The 27,491-nt window shown below is 37.9% G+C and overlaps 1 protein-coding gene across 1 annotated transcript in view; it reads left to right on the top strand.

Moving 5' to 3' along the window:
- The window catches only part of MRE11 (MRE11 homolog, double strand break repair nuclease), a 353,252-nt gene that overhangs the window by 27,126 nt on the left and 298,635 nt on the right, over nt 1–27,491 (top strand). Inside the window, exon 2 of the mRNA XM_058446191.1 lies at nt 18,043–18,129. The gene's annotated coding sequence lies outside the window, so the exon portion shown is untranslated. The remainder of the gene's footprint in view (nt 1–18,042; nt 18,130–27,491) is intronic.

Here is a 27,491-nt window from a genome sequence, read left to right as displayed (position 1 = left end):
CCAAGGAATTTACCAAAGAAAAAAGAAGAAGAAGAAGAAAAAGAAGAAGAAACCTAGAACTAATGAGTTCAACACAGTTGCAGGATTTAATATTAGCATAAAAATTAATTGCATTTCTCTATATTAACAATGTATATGTGGAAACTGAAGTATAACAATGCAATATCATTTTCAATTGCTTCAAAGAAAGTTAAGTACTTCATATAAATTTAACAAAATACCTACAGAATCTGTATATTGAAAATTATAAAATGTTCATAAAAAAAAAACAAAGAAGACCCACATAAGTGCAGAAATTTTCCATGTTAAAGGATTGGAAGACTCAACATAGTAAAAATGTCATTTCTCCCCAAATTAAACTACATGTCTAACAGGAATCCTATCAAAATCCTAGCAAGGTTCTGTAGATAGAGACAAGTTCATTCTAAAGTTTATATGGAAAGTAAAAGTCCCAAGGATCTCTAAAACTTTTGACAAATAACCCTGAAGTGGGAGGAAGAACTCTACCTAGTGTATTGCTTATTATAAAGCTACCATGCAACTTACTATATAATATTAGTCAAATACTCAAAAGAGGGTGATATTGCCAGAGAGATAAGCACATCAATAGAAGAGAATGGAGAACCCAGAGATAAAGTCACACAAATATGCCCAGTTGATTTCTTGACAAAGCTGAAAAACCAATCCAAAGAAAGAAAGAGAGCCTTTTGAAAAAATGGTGCTTGAGAAATTGGACATACAGAGGCAAAAACAAAACAAACAAACAAAAAAACTAAATTTGACTAAACTTGACATATTATATACAAATTAATTCAAAATAGATTAAAGACCTAAATGTGAAGTATACAACTATAAATCTTTTAGGAAAAAATAGAAAATATTTGGGAACTGGGGCTAGGCAAAATATTCTTATGCTTTGCACTGAAAGCACAATCCATTAAAGGAAAAATTGATAAATTGGACTTTATGAAAATTAAACACTTCTGCCCTGTGAAAGACCCTTTCAAGAGGATAGAATAAAAAAATTACAGAGTGGGAGAGAATATCGGCAAACCATACATCTAATAAAGGACTTATATCTAGAATATATAAAGAACTCACAACACTCAACAGTGAAAAACAACAACAACAACAAAACAATCCAATTAGAAGATAGTGGGGTTATTTGTGTTTTGGCTTGTTTAAGTTCCTTAGAGATTCTGGATATTAGACCTTTGTCAGATGCATAATTTGAAAATATTTTCTCCCATTCTATAGGTTGTCTGTCTACTATGTTGCTAGTTTCTTTTGTTGCACAGAATCTCTTTAGTTTAATTGGGTCCAACTTGTCAATTTTTCTTTTTGTTACAATTGCTTTTGGAGACTTAACTAAAAATTCTGTACCAAGGCTGATTTTCTAGGATTTTTATAGTTTGAGGTCTTACATTTAAATCTTTAATTCATCTTGAGTGAATGTTTGTATATGGTAAAAGGCAGGGGTCCAGTTTCATTCTTCTGCATATAGCTAGCCAGCTATCCCATTTATTGGGGCAAAAGGCATAAATAGACATTTTACTGAAGAGGAAATACAGATGATAACATGAAAAGATGGTCAGCATCATTGCCCATTATGCAAACACAAATTAAAACCACAGTGACATATCACTATCCATCTATCAGAATGACTAAAATAAAAAATAGTAATATCACCAAATTCTGGCAAGGATGCAGAAACTCTATTACTCATATATTGCTGGTGGTAACATAAAATATTATGGCCATTCTGTATAAATATTAATAGTTTGAAGTTTCTTTTAAACTAAAAACTTAACATAAAACCCAGATATCACATTTTCAGGCACTTATCTCAAATAAATGAAAATCTATGTTCATGCAAAAACTTGTACATGAATGTTCATAGCATCTTTATTTGTAACAGCCAAATACTAGAAACTACCCAAATGTCCTCCAATGGATAAATGAGTGAATGCTTAAGCAAACTAGCTTAAGCAAACTGTAGTACATCCATACTATTCAATACAACACAGTAACAAAAAGGAACCAATTATTGATAAACATAACAACTTGGATAGATCTCAAGATTATTATGCTGAATGGAAGAGGCCAATATCTTAAGGTTACATAATGCATGATTATATAACATTCTCGAAATAAAATTATATAAATGGACAACAGATTGATAGTCTTAAAGGGTTAGGGATGGGACCATGGCTTTAAAAGGGTAGTATAAAGAAGCCTTGCAGTGATGATATAGTTAGTGATATTTTGATTGTGGCAATAGTTACATGAAGCTAATGTGACAACAACTGTATACAATCACACACACACACACACACACACACACACGCACAATGAGTACATGCATAGCTGATAAAATCTGATAAGGTCTGTGGATTGTACCAATGTCAATTACCTGGTTTTGATATTGTACTATAGGTATGTAAATGTTAACAGTGGGGAAGGCTGGGTGAAGGGGGCACTCATAGACTCATGAATCTATAAATATTTCATAATGTTTTTAAAAAATATACAAGCAAGCTATTCTTTAACAGCCAGAGTGTTTGCATGATTCTTTGTTTACAAAATCCACAACTAGACCAACCATAAATTTAATGAGACTGATCTGTCAATCATCAATTCGTATATTAAAATTACACAGATTAAAATTTTGTATTCACAAGGTATGAATAACGCAAGAAAACTTAATATTCACATTTTGCTCTCAAGAGTGATTTTATCCTTCACCCTGACCTACCAAAGTGGTAGCATCTATCTGTATACTGGTAAACCTAAAATTTTTGGAGTACCTTGGGCTTTGGATCCCCGTAGAAGTCATCTAACTTCAGTTTCTCCTTAAACACAACTTTAAAAATAGTAATAAATAGTTATAACATATTGAGCACTGAACTATTCAACTACCTGCTACAGAGTGGAAGATAAGAAGAGGACTCACAAGAAATGAGAAAACATGGTCCCAGTTCATATTATTTTAGATACAGAGGATGGGATGCAGAGGTTGTTTTTAAGCCTTTGGAAATGCATTTAGGAGCAAAAAGAGAAAAAAAATGGCAGTAGAAGAGATATTCAGAATGTAAATATTCAGTGTGAAAAGTATTTATTGAACCCTTATCTTGGGCACCTGTAGTGTGACTGACGGACTGAAGCTCTGGGTTTGCCAGGGAGCCTGTGGCTTTGGGACTTGCAACAACAGCATCATTAGTACCGCTCCAACGCTGTCACTACTGCCACTGTTAGCTGTTGTTCATTTACATAACACAGATGTATTAGGCACTGTGCTAAGCACTCCACAAATATCACCTACAAATATAATCGTCACACGAACTTTGTGAGATGGCATTACTATCCAGATTTTAAAGAAGAAGAAACTGAGAAGACATGTCTAGATACTTTCCCAAGGTCAGCAACTAGAAAATGTCAGAGTCCTGATAGGAACCCGGGTCATCTGACTTCAAAATTCATACTTTTAACCAATAGTCTATGTGTCTTCACCTGTTTAAAATCCTTCTCTTTGCTACTGTTTTCTCATGGCTTCAGGTGCTTTCCACCAGGCCTCAAGTGGTACCTCTGGGCAGTTCCCTGACTTCATATTGTCTCTGCTCTACCTCCTTCCCCTAACAACTTCCATGTGGAGGATGGGGCACAGCCAATACGGTAGGCAAGGCAGATCTTCAGCAGAGCCTTGTATGAGGAGAGCTGGGTGGGTAGGTATGGAGGCAGATGATGAGAGAAGAGTGTATGTGTGAGTGTGAGAGATGTTTTTTCCCTGAGTTTATTATAATGATAAAAAGAGTTAGTAAATGAGTCTCTTTTTTGAGCCTTTTTAACTGAAACATTTGAGTTAGTGGTATAAGGCCAGGAAATACGCAAGGACAAAGAACTAGCTGGTTGGATTCTTCTATTTCTGACACCACCTCAGGGGCTTGATCTCAGCTGGCTTCAGAGTAAACAAGGTTACCACCTTGTTCCCATTATCTAATGCTACATAAAAACCATCCCCAAACTTAGTTAATACAAATTGTTATTATCTCTCAATGTTCTATGGGCTGAGTGGGCTGAGCTGAGTGGTTCTCATTCAGGGTCTCTCATATAGTTGCAGTCAGATAGTGGTGGGGGCTGGAGTTATTTAAAAGTTTCTTTCCTTACATGTCTGAAGCCTAAGTTTGAATGGCTGGAAAATCTGAGGACTGGTTGGGATTCAAGCCTTGTAGCCTCTCCATGTGGCCAGCTTGGACTTTCTCACAGTATGCTGGTCTCAGAGTAATTGGCAGTCATGGGCTTGGGCCAGCTTGTATTGGCTTATAAGAGCTGATTCTGCATATCTCCTCCCAAACCTGTGTTCAGTGCTATCATTTTGGAAGCCATAGTGGGAGTATTTACACCATGAAAATTGGCAAACACTGCAAATCAGGGAACTTTTTTTTTCTGCAGAGAGCCAGTTTACTAGCACATGACTCTACATGGTAGTTGGCTTCCCCCAGAGTGACGGAGATGAGAAACCCAGAAGGAAGATGTAAACCTCCATAGAACCTAGCTATGGTTGTCCCAGAATGTTGCCTTCTTCTCATTCTACTGGTCAACCAAGTCCCTAAGGCTAGCCTATATTTAAGAGGTGGGGAATTAGCATTAATCTCCTGTGGGAAGAGTAGCAAAGAATTTGTATAGTTTAGGAGCCGGCACAGGGTAGGCACTCAATAAATGCTTAGTTAATGAATGAGTGTGTAGTCATTTTAAACACTGATCTGCACATCCTTAAGCCACTCCAAATGCACAAGTACTTTTTGAAAGTTTTACTTCAACCAACAATTTTTAAATCTCTGAGTAGCCTAACTCTAAAACTGCTTGATACAGATCTATTTACATTGTGTCCGCAGGTATTTGCAGACCTGTTTACTCAGGCCTTTCCTGGTTATGTACTCAATTGGTACTACTACACACATTACAATCACAGATTGCTTGTTTTATAGACGTTTATAGATGTGCTGTTTAGGTTGGCTTTATTTCCTTAAGTAAACTGCAAGTTTCTTAAGAAAGTTCTCATGTATTTCTTTGCCACTTCTCCTTCCTACCGTGCCAACTACAGATAGTTTTAAACACATACACATGAATACTTACAAGATAGATGGTGGTTAGAGATCATAACCCTTAAAAGTGAAGGAAAGAAGGAGAGGCACTAAAATTTTTTAATTGCTATGTTTCAGAGCCTTCCATAAATGTTCTCATTTAACTCTTCTATTTACCTAATGAAGCAGGTATTATTTCCATTTCACAGTTGAGGAAAATGAGCCTCAAGAAGGTTTAGACATTTGGTCCAAGCCATACTGGGAGGTAGAGAAGCTGGGATTCAAACAAAGACCCACATGGTTCCAAGGTCTGAGGCTTACGCATTCTTCAGGCTGCCTTCCCACTGCTCTCTACATTCCCCATCCTCTCACATTCTGGCCTCTCTCCTTAAAGCACCTCCAAGAGTCATAAAAATGCTAATGCTTCTAAACTCCAAATAGAGTAATAGGCATTTCAAGTTCTTCTCTGGTAAAAATCTCTTTAGAAAGCTTAGTAAAACAAGAAGCTTAGAGTGTCTTATACTAGGAGTGGAGTTAGCCTCGTAGCAGAGAGGTCCAGCTAAGGGGATACTGAAATAACTCAGGCAAAGTGTGTTGATGGGTTAGACCAAGGTAGTAGTGGTGGGGTAGAGAGATGTAAACAATTTGGAGAGATATTAAGAAGACTGACTCAACAGACTGGTAATTGATTGGATTGTGCAGGTGCTGATCAATTATTTTAGAACCATCATTCTGGCTGCTGCTGGGAGGTAAGAATGGAGAGAGGAGGCCCAGATGTGAGGTTTCTGTATTCCTAGAAAAAAATGATAAGGGCTTTAAACTAGGGTAATAGCTGTGGAGGTGGGGAGAAATGGATGGATTTGAGAGATAATATGGAGTTCGAATCTGCTGAATGTGTTCCCAAATCAGATGTGAAAATGTGAGGAAGTTTAGAGGGGTGTTTAGGGTGAAATCCAGAAATCTACCACCAGGAACTTTTCACAGACCTAGGGGACACAGAAGGGGGAGCAGATTTCAGGTGAGGATGAATTCTGGATATGGTCTAGTCTGTGGTGAATGTATAACCAGGCACTGGCAGCCAGTGCAATTGCATTTAAAACAAAGCAAATATCTCTTATCTAAATGAGTCTTTGCTCCCTGTATAGGTTATAGATGATTGTGCCAAATACTATATGTGGCAGGGTTCTGTGCCAAGAAATAAAGGGCTCTGTAATTCTCAACGTTTTCATTTGACAGTGGTTCAACTTTCTTTCCAAAAGCTGTTTATCATTCTGTAGGTACCTCTGTCATAAACAAGATGTCTCTATTGAGCCTTCCAAAGCTAATAAGAGCTGTATGATTCAATCAGTGACAGAGACTCACATAACTCATAGAAAATGTTGCAGGGAGATCTCAGTGGTCTCTAGGAGCACAGGGTCTGCCTTCACACACACACACACACACACACAAACAGACACACAGAGAGAGAGAGAGAGAGAGATCTCATGTACATTTTCTTGGAAGAACTCATAGGGTCAGGCATTAAGATGTGTTTGTACACTTCTGCCCTACATGCGACAGCACAGCCATTGTTTGAATAAGGTACCTGCATGTCAGAACAGGGATCCTGGGCCCCTTTTTTTCCTACTACACTCCTGAGAAAGAAGGGAAGCATTCACACCAGCTAAACAGCAAATCAAGGCTCTCCAGAGAGCTGCTTTTCTGCACATCTTTTATAAGAATCAACCCTCTAAGGGTCTACCCAGTCAGTAGGAAGGCAAAGGAGGTATGGATGGCCCTAGCCCAAAGGAGTCCACTTACAGTTGCCTCACTATATGTTCATTATACAACTCTTAGAATAGGCACCTAACACCAAGCCCCAATTAGATTCCCATGCCCACTGTGAGAGCCCACCACTGCAGCTCAAAGCTGACTTCACCTAGCCATGGTCTGCCACCCCACCAGGTGGGGACCAGCTGCCATGGAAGCAGCCACCCTCCCCACCCAATGGAGTATTTCTTGATCTAACTCCAACTCTGCCCATAGATGCCTTCCAAAGTCCCCCCCTCATGTTAAGATTCCCTAGAGTGAAACCCACTAAATAAGAATTTTCTTACCTGTGAGAAGTCCTGGTGACCGGCAGTGGAAAAAGTACTAAGTTCTAACAGAAGTGACAGGGACTCACAGAGCAAATGTGTTCGTTTTAAAAGAAGAAAGGTGACTTCATCCCTGGTGCCGTGGAGTTTAAAAAGAGCAACGAGTGCTGCCTGGCTGAGCCAACTCTGCTTCATCAGTGATGACTCCATCCAAATTATGCAGCCATTGCCCAGACATGCTCAGCCTTCAGAAGGTAAGTCGCTGGAATCTGACTAACCCTGTTGTTTTCAAAGAGCTTCAGAAAATCCTAAGGCACCAATTGCCTTAACTGGCACCAGGGAAAGAAAAATTATGCACTTATTTCCTTGAGTCATGTCATTATCTACCCCAAATCCAACTCCGAAAAACAGCACTCTAGGGAAGGAAAATAGATATTTAGACTTTCTGAGAGGTGAAAATTATTGGGGAAGTGCAGGCAGGGAGGAAGAAGAAGCGAAGGTATTTCAGCCAGGAGGAGGGGCCGTAAGAAGCTGGAAATGACCAAATTGCTAAGAAATTTTCAGAGCTATGAATTTGTAAGCAAAGGTGACAAACAGGTGACTGGACTTTGCAGAGGGAAAAATACTCAGTTAAGAAAAGGAGGTTAGTTGCTATAGGAAAAAGTGTGACAGCCTTTCTCAAAAATGCAACGAATTTTTGTTTTCTTTTTGTTGAATATAATGCCACTCATTCAATATGGGGTCATTTGTAATATTAACACATCAGTTCAAAACATGCCTGCATTCTAAACAGAAGGATTTGGAGAAAGAGACAGGATTTTTTTCTTCTGTAGGTTAAAGGTGAGGCTGGAGGAATTAGATTTGTAACATGGGATTCAAGGTCATTTCAAGCTACCCAGTGGGCCAATCACCTACTCTTGATGCCAAGTCCTTGGTCTAAACTTTGGACAAGAGTTCTGGCTGGGGTGCTAGGGAAAGGAATGGTAATGAGTGTGATCTCTGTTGAAAGTGGGGCAGAGGGTTGAGCTCAGCAGCCAGCTGCCCTTTCTCCCAGGCTTCTATTTCAGGAGAGTATAAGGTGACTCTGGGTCATTAGGCTTGTATCTAATTTCTTGCTCAGCTATTTTGAGGCTTTGAGATTTTCTTGTGTCAAGTTTCACTCCAAAGAGGTTAAAACAAGAAAAAAATGCCCTTTTTATTTAGATAGAGGTATTCAGATCCAACATTCGAGATTTTTGAAATCACAGATTTAAGACATGTCAAAGTGGCTTACAAAGGGAACTTGCAAATCTTTTGTTTGGGGTGTGAATAACGATAGGAGTAAAAGACGGGCAGCGTTTCATCAGTGGTAAGGACAATGAAGGCAGGAGTCATTTTTATTTGGTTCATCATAATGTCCTTGAAACCTAGCACAGAGAGTACCATACAGTAGGTGCTCAGCAGAAGGAGAATGAATGGTGTCAGTCCTTTTCCATTCCAGGTCTCTAGAATAGATCTACTGATAATGCTTAAAGTCACCATCTTGTTAGTGAGGCATTTGGAGACAGCATGAGCCAGTGGGTCTTGCAGAGTGAAAAAGAACTTGGTTATTTGCTTTGTCTCAGCCTCTAGGTTCATTGCCAAAGTTAGAATGGAGCAAAGGAGGCCAATTGCTGGACCCAGGAGCCTCCTTTGCTCCCAGGAGCCTCCTTTGCCTATGAGCTAGACTCTCATGTCTTTTCCTAAGGCCAGGACTCAACCCAATAGGTAATCTGCCAATTGTCTTCAATTTTTTTTGTTGTTCTCAAAAGTCTATTAAAATTTTCAAACTTAGAGAAAAGTCAGAAGAATTGTACAGTGAACACCTATATACTTACCACCGGGTTTCTTCAATTAATATTTTACCACATTAGTTTTATCCCATGTTGATTCTCTGCTCATTTCTCTATCCATCCAGCAACTCATTTAATTATTTTTGTTATTGTCTTTCAAAATAAGTTTCAGACATTAGTATATTCCCCCCAAATACTTCAGTATTATTAGCCAGAGTTCAATATTTATTTATAATTTCTTTGTTTCTATTCAGATAAAATCTGTATACAGTGCAATGCACAGATCTTAAGTGTATCATTCCCAAGTTCCTCTAGACACATACACCTGTGCAATCCAAACTCCTACCAGGATACAGAACATAACCATCTCTCTGGAAAGTTTCCTTATGTCCCTTCCTAGCAAACCCCTATCTCAACATCCCAAGAGATAACCAATCTTCTGACGATTTTCACCATAGATTAGTTTTGCCTGTTTTAGTATTTTATATAAATGGAACCATACAAACTGTATTCTTTCATGCAAATTTGTGTGCACTCAGCATGTTTTGGGGGTTCATTCATCTGTGTTGTTGCTTGTATCAGAAGTTGGTTTCTTTTCATTGCTGAATAGTATTTTACTCTATGAATATGCCAGTATTCTAGTAATGGATACCTGGGCTTCCAGCTTAGGGCTATTAGGAATAAAGTTAATGTGAACATTTTTGCACATGTCCCTGTGAACATTTGTTTTCAGATCCTTTGAGTAAATATGTAAGAGTGAAATTGTTGGTTCTTAGCGTAGCTATATGCAATTTTATACAAAATTGCAAGATCTTTTCCAACATTCTCATGTAATTTTCCTCTCCCACCACCAATGTATAAAAGCTTTAATTGCTTCATGTCCTCACCAACATTTAGTGTTGTCAGCCTTTAATTTTAGCCACACTGGTAGATGTGGAATGGTATCTCATTGTGGTTCTAATTTGCATTTCCTTGATGACTAAAGATATTTCATGTGTTTATTGACGATTCACTTATTACCTTTCGTGAAGTGTCCAAAATTTTTGACCATTTAAAAAATTTTAAAATTGCTTTATTATTGTTTTAGATGTTCTTAGTATATCATGGATACCAATACTTTTTTATTTTTTTGAGACAGGGTCTCACTCTGTTGCCCAAGTAGGAGTGAAGTGGCGTGATCATGGCTTACTGCAGCCTTGACCTCCCAGGCTCAAGTGATCCTCTCACCTCAGCCTCCTGAGTAGCTAGGAGTACAGGTGCATGCAACCACACCCAGCTAGTTTTTGTATTTTTAGTAGAGGCAGGGTTTTGCTATATTGCCCAGGTTAATCTTGAATTCCTGAGCTCAAGCAATCCAGCTACCTTGGCCTCCCAAAGTGTGGGGATTATAAGCATGAGCCACCATGCCCAGCCAGATATCAATACTTTTTAAGGTAAGTTTTGCAAATATTTTCTTCTGTCCTGTGGTTTGTCTATACATTTTCTTAATGATGTTTCTGTGCTTCTTTTCGTTTCTTTAAATTTTGATTATCTAATTTATAATATTTTTGCTTTTTTGATTTTTACCTCCCTCAAAGTCATAAAGATATTTTCCTACATTTTCTTCTTGAAGTTTTTTAAATTTTAGCTTTTATATTTAGGTCTATGGTCCATCACAGATTAATTTTTGTGGATGGCATAAGTTAAAGCAAGGTTAATTTGTTTCCATATAAAATGTAGTTATTTCAACACCATTTGTTGAAAAGACTTCCTTTCCCAATTAGGTCACTTTGGCACCTTTGTTGAAAATAAAATAAATATATAAGTATGTGTCTATTTCTATTTCTGGGTTCCTTATTCTTTCCATCAACCTGTTTGTTGATCCTTATACCAGTTGCAGACCCTCTTGATTACTATAGCTTTAGGGTAAGTCTTGACATCCAACAATGTGAGTCGTGTGATCTCATATCAAATTGGAGGAGGGTCCTGGTGGAAGGTGATTGGCTCAAGGGGGCAGATTTCCCTCTTATCTTCCCCTTGCTGTTCTCATGATAGTGAGTTAGTTCTCACAAGATCTGATTGCTTAAAAGTGTGTGGCACCTCTCCTTTTGTCTCTTTCCTGCTCCACCATGGTAAGATGTGCCTGCTTCCCCTTCACCTCCTGCCATGATTGTAAGTAAGTTTCCTGAGGCCTCACAGCCATGCTTCTGTACAGCCTGTGGAACTGTGACTCAATTAAACCACTTTTCTTTATAAATTACCCAGTCTCAGGTAGTTATTTATAGTGGTGTGAGAACAGATTAATATATCATCCAACTTAAATTTCTCTTTTCAAGACTTCTTTGAATATTCGAGGTTCTTAGAATTAGAATCATCTTGTCAATTTTGACCAAAAGGAATAGTAGAATTAAGATTATGATTTTATTGAATCTTTAGATCAATTTGGTAATTATAGCCATCTTAAGAAAACTGAGTTTTTCAATCCATTAACATGATTATCTCCCCACTGATTTATATCTTCAATTTTATTCAGCAATATTTTGTTGTTTTAGTATAGAGGTTTTGCATGTCTTTCGCTAAATTTATTCCCAGATATTTTGCTTTTGACACTAATATAAAATCATTTTTTAAATTTAACTATCCAATTCTTTGCTGCTAATATATAAAAATGCAATTGACCTTTGTATATTAATCTGATATCCTATGACTTTGCTAAATTCACTTAATAGGTAAGTAGTTGTTACGTAAATACAATAGGAATTTCTGTAAGAACGCTCATGTCATCTAACATAGAGATAGTTTTACATTTACTTTTTCCATTCTGAATTCTGAATTCCATTCTGTATGCCTTTTGGATTTAATTTTGTTTGTTTGTTTGTTTGTTTGTTTGTTTGTTTGTTTGAGACAGAGTCTCGCTCCGTGCAGTGGCGCAATCTCGGCTCACTGCAACCTTCACCTTTCGGTTTCAAGTGGTTCTCCTGCCTCAGCCTCCCAAGTAGCTGGGACTACAGGCACACGCCACCATGTCCAGCTAATTTTTGTATTGTTAGTAGAGATAGGGTTTCACCATGTTGGCCAGGGTGGTCTCAATCTCTTAACTTCGTGACCCGCCCACGTCGGCCCCCCAAAGAACTGGGATTACAGGCGTGAGCCACCGCGCCCAGCAGGTTTTAATTTTTTAAATATGCTTAAGTCCTCCTGTCCATTGTTAAACAAAGTGGTGAGACTGGGCATTCTTGACTTGCTCCCAACTTTAGGGAAACAGTGTTCAATATTTTGCAATTAAGTATGATGTTAGCTGAAGGCCTTTTGTAAGTGCTCTCTATCAAAACAAGGAGGTTACCTTCTATTTCAAATATCCTGTGTTTTAGTCATAAATAGGCATTGAATTTATTAAATGTTTTTTCTGCACTTACTGAAGTGACTATATGATTTTCCTTCATTATTCTTTAGTGTTAATAGCATACATTTCTGAATGTTAAACCCCCCTCTCATTTATGATGTTGGTAACTTGTGTTCTCTCTGCTTATTTCTTGATCAATCTACTTAAGGATTTGTCAACTTTGTTAACTTTTCCAAGATACACCATCCAGCTTTGTTAACTTTTTTCTGTTGTTCTTCTTGTACTGACTTTGGGTTTATTTTGCTTTTCTTTTTCTAGATTCTTAAGGTAAAGTCTTGGGTCCTTGGCTTTAGACGTTCTTCTTTTCTAATATATTAACTGATTTAAAGCTAAAATTTTCCCCTAAGCACTGCTTTAGCTGCATTCCACAATTTTGAAATGTATTTTATTATCTTTCAGTTCTAAATATTTCCTAGCTTTCCTTGTGATTTATTTTTAATCCATGTATTATTTAGAAGTATGTTGTTTAACTTAGGATTTTTCTTAATCTCTTATTCATCTCTAATTTAATTCCATGTGGCCAGAGGACATATTACTCTGTATGATGTCAGTTCTTTTAAGTTTATGGCCCAGATCATGATCTATCTTGATGAACATATCATGTGTACTTAAAAGAATATGTATCCTGCACTTGTTGGGTGCCGTCTTCTATAAATATCAATTAAATCAAAGTGATTTATACTTGTATTAGCTATCTAGGGCTGCCATATAATTGCCACAAACTGAGTGGCTTAATCAACAGAAATTTATTGTCTCACTATTCTACACGCTAGAAGTCTGAAATTGTTAGGGAAGCAGGAGCCTGGGAGAGCCAAAGTAATGCCATTTTAAAATCAACTCCGTCTTAAGACTAGCAAGACACATTCCTTGTCAGTCATGACCGATGGTCCCAAGATGTTTACAGCTAAGGAAGCAGCTTGGTAATGCCTGCAAGGACAAACTCCTACAACAACAAAAGGTCCAGATGTCCCAATACCCATAAAAATATATGCTTTCAAGATAATTATAGTTATGCTTTGGTGTACTTAACACACTAAAATTTCAAGGATAGTTTTCTTTAAATCAATAGAATAATAAATTTTGTCATGCTGTCAGCCCACCTACATGTAGGCATAACTTAGTTTAGTCTTTACATAGACAAAACCCCTATATAACTTTTTAAAAAGTTAAAGAAAAACTTAAAACAAAGATGGTAAGATGGTGCATTCCTCTGCTTGCTTTCTGAGGACACCCTACTCAGTAACTGAGTGGCTTTCAATAAACCACCTCTTTTCACTGCACTCTGCAACTTGCCCTGAATTCCTTCCTTCCTGAGATCCAAGAACCCTTTCTTGGATTCTGGAATCCCTTTTCTGGCAACAAAATCAGGTATCATCATAGCCATGCCCCTCTGAGATTTTGGGTAAAGTCCTTCCTTACCCTTCTTAGCTTCTGGGTATGGCTGGCAATCCTTGGCATTCTTTGGCTTGCAGCTTCATCAGTCCAATCTCTGACTTCACCTTTACATGGCTTTCTCCCAGTGTGTCTTCACAGTATCTTCCCTCCCACATCATCTTCCTTCCCACAGCCTGTGCCTGTGTCCAAATTTCCTCTCTTTATAAGAATTAATTATGGTCCCACTCTAATACCTCATTTTAACTTTGTTACCTCTGTAAAGGCCCTTCAAATAATGTCACACCCTGAAGGACTGGAGGGTTAAGACTTCAATATGTCTTCTTAGGAGGACGTAATTTAACCCACAATAATAGTATTGCTCAGATCTGTGTCATCACAGCGCATTTGTTCAATTGTTCTATCAGTTGCTGAGAGTAGGATGTTAAATTCTCCATCTGTGATTGTGGCATTTTCTATTTTTCCTTTTAATTCTGCGAAGTTTTGATTCATTTATTTTGAACGTCTGTTTTTGGATAATACACATTTATTTTTGTTATTTCTTGCTGATGTATTGACCTTTTTATCATTATGAAATGTCCCTCTATTTTTGTTAATACACTCTATTTTAAAGTCTACTTTATCTGATATTAATTTTGCCAATCAGTTGTTTTTTTTTTTTTTTTTTGAGGTGGAGTCTCCTCTGTTGCCCAGGCTGGAGTGTGCAGTGGTGCAATCTTAGCTCACTGCAGCCTCCACCTCACAGGTTCAAGCGATTCTTCTGCCTCAGCCTCCTGAGTAGCTGGGATCACAGGTGCTCACCACCATGCCTGGCTTAGCCAATCAGCTCTCTTATACTTACTATAAATGCAGTATTATTTTTTTCATCCATTTACTTTCAAACAATTGGTGGTTTTATGTTCAAAATGGATTTCTTGCAGACAGCATATAATTGAGTTGGTGTGTTTTTTAAAAATTTCATTTTAATAATATTTTATTTTCATTTGGTATGTTTAATTAATTATCCTTTAATGTGATTACTGACATGGTTGGATTGAGGTCCAAGATATGGTTGGACTTAAATCCAACTTTACTATTTGTTTTCTGCTTGCTTCTTTGGCTTTTTATATATGTGCTGTAAACTACACAATACAATGTCATATTTGTTCTTGAAATAATCATATTTTAAGTTAATTAAGCAGAATAATAGTACTTTACAGTTATACATATTTACCATCGAATGTGTTTTACTCTTTCCTGAGTAATCGAGTCTCTACTGGGTTTTGTTTTACTTTACCCTACATTCCATGCCATGCAAGTGAAAAATTTTTCTAAAGGTGTCTTATTTAATCTTTATTCATCAAGGACATTTTCACTGGACATAAAATTTTGGTTGATAGGTTATTTTTCTTTCAGCACTTTAAAGATGTTGATCCACTGCCTTTTGGGCTCCATTGTTTCTGATGAGATATCAGTGGTTATGAAATAATTGTTAGTGGATTTTGAAATGATTCAGGCAATGTCATTTTCTCTGACTGTTTTCATTTTCTTTTTGTGATTTATTTGCAGCAGTTTGACTATGATATGCCTAGGTGTTTTTATTTTTGTTGTGTTTTTGATACTAATCTTTCTTGATGTTTCTTGAGGTTTCAGAATCTGCACATATATGTCTTTTACCAAATGTGTGAACTTTTCACCCATTATTTACTTAAATTAGTTTCTGGATCATTCTCTCTCCTCTCCTTTTGGGACTTCAATTATATGCATATTAGACCTTTTGGTATTGCTGCAAAGATCCCTAAGTTTTTGCACATTTATTAACATTAAATCTCTGTTTCTCAATCTGGATCATTTCTGCTGATCTATCCAGATCATTTCTAATGATCTATCTTCTAGTCCACTGACTCTTTATTCTTTCATCTCCCTTGTGCTGTCAAGAGCATCCACTGAATTATTATTTTAGATATTGTCTTTTTTAGTTCTCATATTCTCATTGGTTCTTTTTTATAGTTTCTATATCTCTGCTAAGATTTTCTATATTCTATATTTCTATATTCATTGTGAACATATTTTCTTTTATGTACTTGAGCATGGTTACAATGACTTTTTAAAAATTCTTGTCTGAGCCAGGCGCGGTGGCTCAAGCCTGTAATCCCAGCACTTTGGGAGGCCGAGGCGGGCAGATCACGAGGTCAGGAGATCGAGACCATCCTGGCTAACACGGTGAAACCCCGTTTCTACTAAAAAAAATACAAAAAAATTAGCCGGGCGTGTTGGCGGGCGCCTGTAGTCCCAGCTACTCGGAGAGGCTGAGGCGGGAGAATGGCGTGAACCCGGGAGGTGGAGCTTGCAGTGAGCCGAGATCGCGCCACTGCACTCCAGCCTGGGTGACAGAGCGAGACTCCGTCTCAAAAAAAAAAAAAAAAAAATTCTTGTCTGCTAATTCCAGTATCTAAGTCATCTTGGAGTTGGTCCCTGTCAATTGTTCTTTCTCCTTAAACAAGTCATGTTTTCCTGTTTTGTTTTATGTTGAATAATTTTGGAGCGTATCCTTGTTATAATGAATGACATGTTGTAGAAAGCCTGAATTCTATCATGCTGTCTTAAGGAGTATTGACTTTTCTTTAATTAGGACTTTAAAGTGGCTGGACACAAACTTCAAAACTCTCTCTCCCCTGGTAGCAACTGAAATTTCAGTTCGGTTTTTTTAAGCCCTACCTGGGCTTCTTAAAGTCTGTTCCTTACATATGTGCCTCAAGGGTCAGTCAGATATCTGAGCAGAGCTCATTCATGAAATGTAAGGCTTCTTCTCTGCCTTGTATATTGCACACAGGGCCCTGTTCTTAGACTAAAAGCTATAAATCAGAAAACTCACCTCATAAAACTTACTCTTCTCCCAATTGTTATTTCTCCTCTAGTTTCTGCTTGCTTTTGTTCTCTCTCCAGTGTCTTCATCCAGTTGGTCTCATATTTTGTCCAGAGTTTATAGTTGTTATCTATAAGAGATTTGGTTCAAAAGAGCTATGTGGACATACCAAAAGCTCCAGTTACATTTTGAGTCACTTAGTTTATCTTCTACAAAATAATTTATAGCTCTTTGCTAGGAATTATCTTGCATCTCCCCCTTTTCCTAGTAGTGCTGAAAAGGATATGGAGCTTCGGCAGAAAAGTGTGACATAATCAGTAAGTACTGCCTGCCTTGGGCACAGGACCAGATAGTTGCAATTTTTGTTACAGTTACTTACAAAACAATGTATAATACTCAGAAGTTTGTACCTACTAGAACGTATCCTTGAAGTCAGAGTACATTATTTGCTTGTTTGATGGCTAATATTCCCCACTAAATGAAGGGATTGTGCTTGTGAAATTCACTCTTATATGCCCAGTGTCTCTCATGTGGAACATAGTAGGCACTCAATAAATAGTGAATGAGTGAGAGTAGTGTCTAACCAGGACCCATCCCAATTTAGTATAGTTTATCATCAGTGATCTATTCCAGAAAAAGTAGACAGCTTAGGAATACCTCATTCAGCCCAATTGTTCTTTTAGTTTTCCTTTTAAAAATTAAATAATCAATATAGATACATGGAGAATACAAATTAGCAAAAATAAATCAAGCCAACCCATTTTTTCCCTCTCAGACATGCCATTGTTATCTTTTCCACATAGTGCCTTGTTATTCTTCAAATTTTCATTCTCAACCTTAGGTATACATTAGAACTACCTGAGGAGCTTTGAAAAGTCCTCATGCTCATGCTACAACCCATACTAATTAAATCACATTCTCAGAGATTGGGACACAGACATTTGTGTTTTTTAAAGTTCCCAAGATGACACCGGTATGCATTCAAGAGGACCTAAAGATGTGATAGCCAGGATAGCAGAGCTTTTTCAGATGTCGGTTTCTATCTCCTGCATGGCGCAGGTCCTGTCCTCCAAAAGAGTTCAGACAGGACAGTACCTGAAGCAATTAAACATGAAACAATTAGAAACAAAAGGACAGCAAATATACAAAATTAGGTGCCAATGTGTATGGAAGCTGTGAGCTAAGCCTCTGAGGGCAGACACAATTGAGTGCAATCAGAGGTGGGGTCATCTTGGTGGAGCCCCACCTGCCACGCTGAGGGACTCTTTTCTTCCTTAGAGGTTTCTAGCAGCAGGTTGGAGAAAGGAGTACAGCGACACATTAGAATGACAGGTGGCACTGATTCTATTCCTGTCTTCTTTAAACATTTCTTCTTTATAAAATCCCAAGATCCCAGGTTCCTGGCCTCTGATCTTTCTTTGTGGGAATGCTGTTTTAATTCCTTACCTGATTTCAGAATTTGAGACCACCCTCAACCAAAGAAGCCTCTGTGGAAATGTGCCGTCACTGGCCAGTTGTTCTGTCTGTCTGCTGTGGAATCCAGGTGAGTTAAGTATAAATATCTAGCCGGCACGGTGGTTCACGCCTGTAATCCCAGCACTTTGGGAGGCCAAGGCGGGCAGATCACGAGGTCAGGAGATCGAGACCATCCTGGCTAACATGGTGAAACCCCGTCTCTACTAAAAAAATACAAAAAATTAGCCAGGCATGGTGGTGGGCACCTGTAGTCACAGCTACTTGGGACGCTGAGGCAGGAGAATGGCGTGAACCTAGGAGGCAGAGCTTGCAGTGAGCCAAGATTGCGCCACTGCACTCTAGCCTGGGCCACAGAGCAAGACTCTGTCTCAAAAATAAATAAATAAATAAATAAAAATAAATAAATAAATATCTATGGCCTCCCTACTTCTCTGGCTTGCCCAAGAGAGCTGGGCAACAACAAAGCATACAGCGTGATTCTTGACCTGAGCCACACAAAAGAATCTCTGTGAATATTGTGAAATAGCTATTCCAAGGCCCCACCCCAGAATAATTAACTCAGAACCTCTGGGTGATGAGGTCCAAAAACTGGTATCTTTTTCCAGGCTCCTCAGGTGATTAGGATTTGACCCAAGGTGAGAAATATTGATGATGTGAATTGGTGGGCCATTCTCCTGGGTTGTAGGTGCATTTGAAATCCCCTTCCCTGCTACTCCTGGAGACAACATAGAGAAAAATGTCAGGCTTTATGTTAAATAGGCTAAGGTTTGAATCCCTGTTTTGCCGTTGACTAGCTGTATGACATTAGCTAAGTTGCTGACCATCTCTGACACTCCATTTAGTTAATGGTACAAGAGGCAAAATAATAGTACCTACTAATGGGCTCAATGTGGTGCCATATATAAGTCAACTGGCACGCAGTGTGTACCAATAGATATCTGCTCCCTTCTGTCTCTGCACTCCTCCCCCTGACCTCAGCATTGTAATAAGAGCTATGGACAGTTCTGGCTTGTGTCTGAGCTATTTCTCCTTGACTGACCATGACCACATCAGCCTGGATTTGCATCCCTGGTCCCTGGATCTGGCATCCTGATTCCAGCTTCTAAACTTGATCCAGCTCTTCTTTCCGGGCCCAGTTTCCATCACCTGTTTCTGTTGCTCAGCACTAAGCCACAAAGAGATGGTTTCTAAAAGTAGCTGGGCCCCATGCTGCTGCTGCTCCAGCTGAGTTTTAGCAGCGGGAGGGGGTGTGGCTAATTTTAGACTTGTCCTGGACTAGCATCTGAGACAAGGCAAGGCCAGGCAAGTCCAACCTGCCTCCTCAGTACCTTTGGGTTGGAGTTTGCAGAGAAAGGTTGGGGAGATTTTGTTATAGGGCTTGTGTGTCTGTATCACACCAGGCTCCTTATATGGAAATTTAATATATGCAACCATTTGCCTCAACATCTGTTGGGATTTGAGTCTCAGGTGCTGTACCGAGTGGGAGTAACTACAATGTAACCTGGAGGTTTTGATATGCTAATGCTTGTACTGAGCTAGGATAGATTGTTTTCTGCCTAACCCAGGGACAGGAACAGGCAGGTGTGAGCAGGATCTGAGATTCAGCAGGAAAAGGGCTGATAAGAGAAAAGATAGAAAATGTTATTGACTTATTTGTGTTTAGAGAAATTAAAAAGGAAATGGGATGGAGCAGTGCAGAGACAGAAAGCCTCACTAGGAGAAGCAAGGACAGCATCGTAGCTCCTAGGACAGACCTGGCCCAGAGGAGATGTTTGATGATTGTTTCACAAGTGTGGAATGAAGGGCTTCTAAGGTAGGGAAGAAGAGATGCTTTGGGGCTGCCCAGTGAGCATCTTGTGCTTTGGAAGGAAGGGCAATCAGCTTAGAGCTAACTGGGCTATCCATGGGACCCAAAGCATCAGAAGGGATTTGTGTCCTCTAGGTCAAGGTAAACTAGCTCTTGCATGGTCAGGCCCACAGAGTGAGGATAGCTAACAACAAAGAAGGGTTGAGCACTCCTAGGATTAAGAGATAAATAAGACAAAGTGGAAGAGTGAGAAGAGTAGAGGGTTTGGAGTGAGTCAAATTAGTTTCTTCATTCCACCACTTAAAGTTGTTTGATCTTATGTCAATTACCCAACTCTCTGAGCCACAGTCCCTCATACATTTATAGTGTTCACCAATATATATGAATTCAACATTTCAAGATTCACCAACAATTTATCGAGAGTCTACTATATATTACAGACCATTTGGCCAATGGAATGAACAATGCAGACAGATGTCTTGCCTGTATGCATCTAACAATCTGGTAGGAAATGCAGACAAGAGAAAAGGGTATGAATAAGTGACAATATATGGGTGGGTGCTGCTTAGTGCCATGAAGGAAGTAAGCAGGATAAAACGAGACAGGTAATTTGGCTGGAGAAAGCCTCTGTGAGTAGGTGTCATTGAACTGAACCTCAAATGTGAGAAGGAGCCAACTCTGTGGAAGAACACTGCAGGCAGAGGGACAAGAAAGTGCAAAAGCCCAAAACACAAAAGAGCTTGACAGTTCTGAAGAATAGAAAGGGGGTCAATGTGGATGGAGGGAGTGAGTCAAGAAGAGATCTCTCTGAGACAAGGTGAGGGTGATCATACTGGGCCCAAAGAAGGAGTCTGGGTTTTGCAAAGGAAGAACAGTTCCCATTTCTTGGAGAGTGAGGACAGGATGGACAGGAGCTGCTCCTATGGAGGTGTTTCTGTGGTGCTTCTATGGAATAGATGCCACTGGGACATAAGATCCTTAGAATGGAGCCCAGATGCCAGCAGGGGGAAAAAAGGTTTGAACCCCTGTAAGAGAAAAGACATTCTAAATCTAGTCTAGGACAGAACCTTTTTAGTTGATGTAGTTCAAAATCTACTTCTGAGAAGAAATGAGCTTTCCTGATAAAACAATCAATTTTCTAATTAAGTTTAATAAGATTAAGATTTGTTCTGGGAATCTAATCATCCACCCACCCACCTGCTCTGTCAGTCAATTGTCTCAGTGTTTAGGCAATTGTTTACGGGGAAAAAAAAATCATTTCTTTTTGCATCTTAGCTTAATAATAATCCATCATTCTCTTGTCCTATAAAATGTCCCTGACAAAATTGAAACTTTGAATTGGGCTTTTAGTGGCCTTTTCACTTGCAGTAAGACTATAATGAAACTTTGACATGTGCTTTGAAATTGACTTTCTGAAATGTTTTCTATAACACCATTTGGTCAATGGCTAGTGGACATGTGAGGACTTCCTCAAGTTTTTGTCCTCTGAGCTCCTGCTTGTGCACGTGCTCTCTCTAGCTGCAACATATGGCCCTAGCCATGGGAGTTCCACTAAAATCCAGCCCCCAAAACCCTTGCTCTTTGGCAAGGAGTGAGAGTAGGGCTATTATGTGTTGACTTGTGCCCCCCAACAAAAAGAAGTGCTGGAATCCTAAGTCTCAGCACCTCAGAATATGACTTTATGTAGAAATAGGGTCTTTACAGAGGCAGACAAGTTAAAAGGAGGTGACTAGAGTGGGCCCTAATCCAATATGACTAGTGTCCTTGTCAAAAGGGGAAATGTGGAGGCAGACATGCACACAGGGAGAATACCATGTGAAGATGCAGGCAGAGATCAGAGGGATGCTTCCACAACACAGAGAATGTGTGACTTCCAGCAAACCACCAGAAGTGAGGGGAAGAGATTCTTTCTCACAGACCTCAGAAGGAACCAGCCCTGATGACACCTTGGTCTTTGACTTCTAACCTCCAGAACCAAGAGATAATAAATTTCTTTTTTTAGTTTTATTTTTCATTGATACATAATAATTGTGTATAGATATATGGGGCAAAACGTGATGTTTTGATGTATGTTTAGTATAAAATAATTAAAACCGGCTAATTCTATTCCTCACATACTTATCATTTTTTTGTGGTGAAAATATTTAAAATCTACTCTTTCAGCAGTTTTGAAATCCACAATACATTATTATTTATTATAGGCAGCATTCCATGCAATTGATTACTAAAGCTTATTTCTTATGTCTAACTGAAACTTTCTACACTTTAATCAACATTTCCCCTTTTCCCAGCCACCCCTCTCCCCCAGCCTCTGGTAACCATCATTCTACTCTCCACTTCTATGAATTCAGTATTTTTAGATTCCACATATAAGTGGTATCATGTAGTATTTGTCTTTCTCTGCCTGGCTTATTTCACTTGGCATAATGTTTTCCAGGTTCACCCACGTTGTTGCAAATAATCGGATTTCTCCCTTTTTTAAGGCTGAATAATATTCCATATTCATCGTGTGTATATACTTACATTTTCTTTATCCATTCACTTGATGATAGACATCTAGGCTGCTTCCATATCTTAGCTATTATAAATAATGCTGCAATGTACATGAGAGTGCAGATATTTCTTCAGCACACTGATTTCAATACCTTTGGATATATACCCAGAAGTGAGATTACTGGATCATATGGTAAATCTATGTTTGGTTTTCTGAGGAACTTCCATACTGTTTTTCCATAATGGTTGTATTAGTTTACATTCCCACTAACAATGCCAAGGGTTCCTTTGGCCAATGTGGTATATATAATACCCTCACCAACACTTGTTATCTTTTGTCTTTTTCATTAATAGCCATTCTAACAGGTGCAAGGTGATATTTCATTGTGGTTTTAATTTGCATTTCTCTGATGATTAATTATAAGGAGAGTTTTTTCATATATGTGTTAACCATTGGTATATCTTCTTTCAAGAGAGCCTATTTAGCTTCTTTGCTCATTTTTGATTGAATTATTTGCTTTCTTGATATTGAGTTGCTTGAGTTCCTTATCTATTTTGAATATTAGCATCTTATCAGATATATGGTTTGCAAATATTTTCTCCTAATCCGTGGGTTGTCTCTTCACTCCATCAGTTGTATCCTTTGTTGTGCCAGATCTTTTTAGTTTGATGCAATCTCATTTGTGTACTTTTTCTTTTGCTACCTGTAGTTTTGGAGTCATATGAAAGAAATCTTTGCCCAGACCAATGTCGTGGAGCATTTCCCCGATGTTTTCTTTTGGTAGTTTTATAGTGTCAGATATTATGTCTAAATACTTAATACGTTTCGAGTTGATTTTTAATATAGTGTGAAAAAAAGGTTCAATTTTATTCTGTGGTGGATGTCCTGTTTCTTAACACCATTTATTGAATAAATTGTTATTTCTCCATTGTGTATTCTTGGTAACTTTGATGAAAATCAATTAACCATAAATATGTGAGTTTATTTCTAGGCTTCCTATCCTGTTCCATTGGTCAATGTTTCTGTTTTTAATGCCAGTGCCATTCTATTTTCACTACAATAGCTTTGGAATAGATTTTGTGACGTGAGGCAGTGTGATGCCTCCAGCTTTCTTTTGTTTTTTTGTTGTCGTTGTTGTTGTTGTTCAAGATTGCTTTGGCTATTCAAGGTCTTTTGCAATTCCATACAAATTTTGGTTTTTTTAAAATTTTTGTGAAGAATGACATTGGAATTTTAATAGGGAATGCCTTGTATCTGTAGATCACTTTGGGTAGTGTAGACATATTAACAATACTAATTATTCCAAACCATGAACAGACAAAACTTATTTGTCCTCAAATTCTTTCATAAATATTTTATAGTTCTCAATAAACAGATCTTTCAACTCCTTGGATAAATTTATTCCTACGTATTTTTTCATGCTATTGTGAATGAAATTGATTTCTTAATTTTTTTATAGATAATTTTTTTGTTAAAGTAAAGAAACACTACTGATTTTTTTGTTAATTTTGTGCCCTGCAACTTTATGAAATTAGTTTATCAGTTCTAACAATGTTTTGGTGGAGCCTTTAGAATTTTCTCTATATATGATGATGTCATCAGCAAACAAACAATTTCGCTTCTCTTTTTTAAATTTCTTTTTCTTGTCCAATTTTTCTGGCTAAAACTTCCAGTACTATGTTGAATGGAAGTGGTGAGAGTGAGCACCCTTGTTTTGTTCCTGATCTTACAGGGAAAGCTTTCAACTTTTTTTTTTTTTTTTTTTTTTTGAGACGGAGTTTGGCTCTTGTTGCCCAGGCTGGAATGCAATGGTCCGATCTTAGCTCACCGCAACATCCACCTCCCAGGTTCAAGTGATTCTCCTGCCTCAGCCTCCCAAGTAGCTGGGATTACAGGCATGTGCCACCACACCCGGCTAATTTTTGTATTTTTAGTAGAGACAGGGTTTCTCCATGTTGGTCAGGCTGGTCTCAAACTCCAGACCTCAGGTGATCCACCCACATTGGCTTCCCAAAGTGCTGGGATTACAGGCATGAGCCACCGCACCCAGCCAAGCTTTCAACTTTTTATGATTGAGTACCATGTTAACTGTAGGCTTTTCATATATATCCCTTATTGTACTGAGATATATTCCTTCTATACCTAATTTGCTGAGCGTTTTTATCATCAAAAGATGTTGAATTTTGTTATGTTCACTTTCTGCATTTCTCAAGATGATCATACGTTTTTGTCCTTCATTCTGTTAGTATAATGTGTCACATTTATTGATTTGCATATGTTGAACTATTTTTGCATCCCAGGGATAAATCCCACTTGAGTATAGTATACTAACCTTTTAATGTGCTGCTGAATTTGGTTTGCTAGTTTGAGGATTTTTGCATCTATGTTCATCATAGACATTGGCCTGTAATTTTCTTACCTTGTAGTGTCCTTGTCTGGCTTTGGCATTAGGGGATACTGGCCTCAGATAGTTAGTTGGGAAGTATTTTTTCTTCTATTTTTTGGAAGGATTGGTATTATTTGTTTAAATATTTGGTGGTAGAATTCTGCTGTGAAACCATCTGGTTCTGGGCTTTTGTTTGATGGGAGTTTTTTTTTAATTATTGATTCAATCATTTCACTTATTAATCGATTCCAATTTTCTATTTCTTCTTGATTTAGTATTGGTAGATTATATGTTTTTAGGAATGTATCCATTTCTTCTAGGTTATCCAATTTGTTGGCATACAATTAATTGTTCATGGTAGTTTCTTATAATCATTTGTATTTTTGTGGTATCAGTTGTAATGTCTCCTTTTTCAAGTTCTGATACTGAGTTTTCTCTCGTTTTTTCTTAGTCTAGTTAAAGGTTTGTTGATTTTGTTTAACTTTTCAAAGAATCATCTCTTAGTTTCATTGATATTTTCTATTGTCTTTCTTCTCTCAGTTTCATTTATTTCTGCTCTGATTTTTATTATTTCTTTCCTTCTACTGATTTTAGGTTTAGTTTGTTCTTCTTTTTCTAGTTCCTTCAGGTGTAAGGAAGTAAGCTGTTTATTTGAGATCTTCCTTCTTTTTCAATGTAGGCATTTATTGCTGTAAACTTTCTTCTTAGAACTGCTTTTGCTGCATCCCATAAGTTTTGATACATTGTGCTTCTATTTTCATTTGTCTCAAAATACTTTTTAATTTCTCTTTGAATTTCTTCTTTAACCCATTGGTTATTCAGGAGCATATTGCTTAATTCCTGTGTATTTGTGAGTTTTCTAAAAGTTCTTTTGTAACTGGTTTCTAGTTTCACTCAATTATGGCTAGGTAATATACTTGATATGATTTTAATATTCTTAAATTTGTTAAGACTTGTTTTGCTCACTAACATATCATCTATTCTGGAGAATGTTCTGTGCTTGAGAAGAATGTGTATTTTGTTGCTCTGGGATAGAATATTTTATATACATATATGTTAGGTCTATTTGGTCTAAGGTGTTGTTCAGGTACTCTGTTTTCTTATTGATTTTCTGTGTTGATGACCTGTACATTGTTGAAAGTGGGTTATGGAAGTCTGCTACTATTATTGTGTTGCAGTCTATCTCGCCCTTCAGATCTATGAATACTTCCTTCATGTATTTAGGTGTTTTGATGTTGGATGCATATATATTTACAATTGTTATATCCTCTTGATGTATTGACCTCTATCATAATATAAAGACCTTTATCTCTTTACACAGTGTTTTACTTAAAGTCAACTTTTTCTGATAGAAGCATAGCCACCCCTGCTCTATTTTAGATACCATTTGCCTGGAATATCTTTTTACAATCCTTACTCTCAGTCTTAGTATGTTTTTCAGGCTACAGTGGGTCTCTTCTAGGTATCATATTGTTAGATCTTGGTTTTTATTTTATCCATTCATCCACTCCGTGTCTTTTTATTGGAGAATTTAATCCATTACATTTAAAGTAATTATTGATAGGTAAAGACTTCTGGTATTTTGTTAATATTTTACTGACTGTTATATAGTTCTTTTATTCTTCTCTTCCAATTTTGTTGTCTTTCTTTGTAACTTCTTGTATTTTTTTGTAGTGGCATGCTTTGATTTCTTTATCTTTAGTGTGTCCATCAGAGGTTCTTTCTTTCTTTCTTTCTTTCTTCTTTCTTTCTTTCTTTCTTCTTTCTTCTTTCTTCTTTCTTTCTTCTTTGTTTTTTGTGTTTTTGAGACAGAGTCTCACTCCGTCACCCAGGCTAGAGTGCAGTGGTGTGACCTTGGCTCACTGCAACCTCCACCTCCCAGGTTCAAGCGATTCTCATGCCTCAGCCATCATAGTAGCTGGGATTACAGACATGTACCACTATGCCCAGCTAATTTGGGAGTGGGGGAGGGTTGTCGCTGTTTGTGTTTTTTTGAGATGGAGTCTTGCTCTGTTGCTCAGACTGAAGTGCAGTGGCACGATCTCGGCTCACTGCAACCTCCACCTCCCAGGTTCAAGCCATTCTCCTGCCTCGGCCTCCTGAGTAACTGGGATTACAGGCACCCACCTCCATATTTGGCTAATTTTTGTATTTTTAGTAGAGATTAGGGTTTCACCATGTTGGCCAGGCTAGTCTCGAACTTCTGACCTCGTTATCTGCCCACCTTGGCCTCCCAAAGTGCTCAGATTACAGGCATGAGCCACTGCACCTGGCCTAATTTTTGTATTTTTAGTGGAGACAGGGTTTCGCCATGTTGGCCAGGCTGGTCTTGAACTCCTGGCCTCTAGTGATCCACCCACCTAGGCTTTCCAAAGTGCTGGGATTACAGGCATGAGCCAAGAGGTTTTTTCTTTATTGTTATCATGAGGATTATACAAAATATCTTGTAATTATAATATCCTAATTTAAGCTGATAGTACCTTAGCTTCAATCACATGCAAAGACTCTAAACTTTTACTTCTCTCCCTTACATTTTATACTATTGATGCCATTTATCTCTATTTTATTGTGTATCTATTAATCAGAAGTTTATCACTGTTTTTCATGCATTTGTCTCTTTAAATCTTATCCTAGAGTTAAGAGGGATTTACACAACACCTTCACAGTATTGGAGTATTCTAAATTTTATATGTATTTACCTTTACTAGTCAATTTTATGCTTTCATATATTTTCATATTGCT

This window comes from Hylobates moloch, unplaced genomic scaffold (assembly GCF_009828535.3).
Source record: "Hylobates moloch isolate HMO894 unplaced genomic scaffold, HMol_V3 SCAFFOLD_11, whole genome shotgun sequence".
Classification (NCBI taxonomy): domain Eukaryota; kingdom Metazoa; phylum Chordata; class Mammalia; order Primates; family Hylobatidae; genus Hylobates; species Hylobates moloch.
This window is presented reverse-complemented; position numbering and strand designations above follow the sequence as displayed.